General features: G+C 31.2%; 1 long non-coding RNA gene across 1 annotated transcript; it reads right to left on the bottom strand.

Moving 5' to 3' along the window:
• On the bottom strand, positions 1-2,747 carry LOC108509931. The gene is made up of 3 exons (XR_001878718.1): positions 2,521-2,747; positions 95-149; positions 1-46 (listed from the first exon to the last, which is right to left on the bottom strand). It is a non-coding gene; the product is annotated as an uncharacterized LOC108509931 (long non-coding RNA).
• Positions 2,748-2,753: the final 6 nt, after the last annotated feature.

Raw genomic sequence — 2,753 nt, 5'->3', positions numbered from 1 at the left:
AAATCCTGGTCATTCCTAAACCCAAATGATACAATTCCCATCAAACCTCCTGGATAACTTTTCTCTTGGAAAAGTACCCAAATTCCCTCAAAACTATTCCTAGAAATCCTGGTCATTCCTAAACCCAAATGATACAATTCCCATCAAACCTCCTGGATAACTTTTCTCTTGGAAAAGTACCCAAATTCCCTCAAATCTCTTCCTAGAAATCCTGGTCATTCCTAAACTCGAATTATACAATTCCCATCCCACCTAAACCGGATAAAACCGGGATAAATCAGCCTAAAAACGGGATTTGGCCCGCCCGGATTTGAGGATAAAACGGCCCCAAATCACTTCCTGGCCGCGCCAGATTCCCGATTTTTGATGGAATATCGACGGAATATCAACTCCAAAGGCGGGAATTGGCCTTGGGCATTCCCACCTAAGCCGGATAAAAACGGGATAAATCAGCCTAAAAACGGGATTTGGCCCGCTCGGATTTGAGGATAAAACGGCCCCAAATCACTTCCCGGCCGCGCCAGATTCCCGATTTTTGATGGAATATCGACTCCAAAGGCGGGAATTGGCCTTGGTCGTTCCCACCTAAGCCGGATAAAACCGGAATAAATCAGCCTAAAAATGGGATTTGGCCCGCTTGGATTTGAGGATAAAACGGCCCCAAATCACTTCCCGGCCGCGCCAGATTCCCGCTTTTTGCAGGAATATCGACTCCAAAGGCGGGAATTCGCCACCTACCCCGATGACGTGGATGGGGATGGGTCTGTCTCTCCCGGTGAGTTTGACGGCGTCGTCGAAAACGCTGGAATTGCTGCGGGAAAGGACCGTGATCTTCCCTTCCAGGGAGCCCCGGACGGCGCCTGCACGGACACATTCCCAGGGATCCCGGGAATCAGGATCCGCATCCGAGGGACTCCACGGGTCAGAGTTATTTGTTTAGTTATTTCTCCTTTATGGATCGTATTTATCCTCAATTTCATAAATTTAATTAATTTACAGATTTTTTAACATATTTAACATGTTTTTGTAGATGAAAGGGATTACATTTCTGTATTAATTAATATATTTAATATAAATTTAATTAGGTTACTGATTTATTAGTTTGATAAATTTAATCAATTTTTCATGCTAAATCCTAAAGTTCATTTAGAAAATAAAATTTAAATAAAATAAAATTTAAATAAAATAAAATGTGAATAAAAAAGAATTTAAGGGAAACAGAATTCAAGGGAAACAGAATTTAAAGAAAATAAAATTTAAAAAATTAAAATAAAAATAAAATAAAATTTAAATAAAATAAAATGAGATAAAATAGAATTTAAAGAAAATAGAATTAAAAGAAAATAGAATTTAATAAAAATAGCATTTAAAGAAAATAAAATTTAAAAAATTAAAATAAAAATAACATTTAAATAAAATAAAATGCGGATAAAATAAAATGTAAATAAAATAGAATGTAAAGAAAAAATAATTTAAAGAAAATAAAATTTAAAAAATTAAAATTAAAATTAAATAAAATTAAAATAAAATAAAATGTGGATAAAATAAAATGAAAAGAAAACAGAATTTAAACAAAATAAAATTTAAGCAAAATAGATTTTAAAAAAAATTTAAATAAAAACCCTGTAAATAAGAATTTAAATAAAATAGAATTTAAATAAAATAGAATTTAAAAAATAGAATTTAAAAAATAGCATTTAAATAAAATAATATTTAAATAAAATAATATTTAAATAAAATTTATTCATAAAATAAAATCTATTAATTCAACTATGAATATTATTAACATAATTAGTTTATTTTATTAATTAAATTATTAATTATCAACAACTATTTACATACTATTATGATATAATATTTTATGAATAATAATTATATATTAATTATCAACTATGCTAAACTCAAATGTCATTTCAAATTTCACTTTGAAATGAAATTTAACCAATTTAACGTAATCCATTATGAATTATTAGTAACTTTATTATACATTATTTATTACAAATATTTACTCCTAATTGAATTTCATAAATTAATTATTAATTAATAGATCAATTGAATTTTATAAATTGAATTTTATAAATTCAATTACCTTTTTAAACGTTGAACTTAAAGAGCAAACCTGAATTTACATTTTATAATCGATTTTTATTAATTTTATTTATTACCACTGACATTCATATTTATTATTTATGTTGTTATTAGTGAATAAAATTAATTATCATTTAATAAAATCAATTTTATTAAATGGCCCTGAGCTGAGAGAGCACAACTCACCCTTTTGGTTCCCACCCACCAACGTCTTATTCCGGATCCCTTTGCAAACATCCAGGATTGTTGCTCCAACATAAGCAATCTCGGGACCAAATCGGAAACTCTGCATGGAAAAATCCAGGAAAAGGCAGGAAAAGACAAGGAATTGGTTAGAACCTACAGAAGTATTGCTATGTATGGAATTATACAATTCCCACCCACCTTCTGGACATCTTGTCTCTTGGAAAAAGCACCAAAATCTCCTCAAACTGTTCCTAGAAATCCTGGTCATTCCTAAACCCAAATTATACAATTCCCACCCACCTTCTGGACATCTTGTCTCTTGGAAAAAGCACCAAAATCTCCTCAAACTATTCCTAGAAATCCTGGTCATTCCTAAACCCAACTGACACAATTCCCACCAACCTTCTGGACAACTTTTCTCTTGGAAAAACACCCAAATACCTCCAGACTATTCCTAGAAATCCTGGTCATTCCTAAAC

Source organism: Lepidothrix coronata, unplaced genomic scaffold (genome assembly GCF_001604755.1).
Source record: "Lepidothrix coronata isolate B3197 unplaced genomic scaffold, Lepidothrix_coronata-1.0 Scaffold435, whole genome shotgun sequence".
Classification (NCBI taxonomy): domain Eukaryota; kingdom Metazoa; phylum Chordata; class Aves; order Passeriformes; family Pipridae; genus Lepidothrix; species Lepidothrix coronata.
Note: the sequence above shows the minus strand (reverse complement) of the source record. Positions and strands in the feature narration are given on the sequence as shown.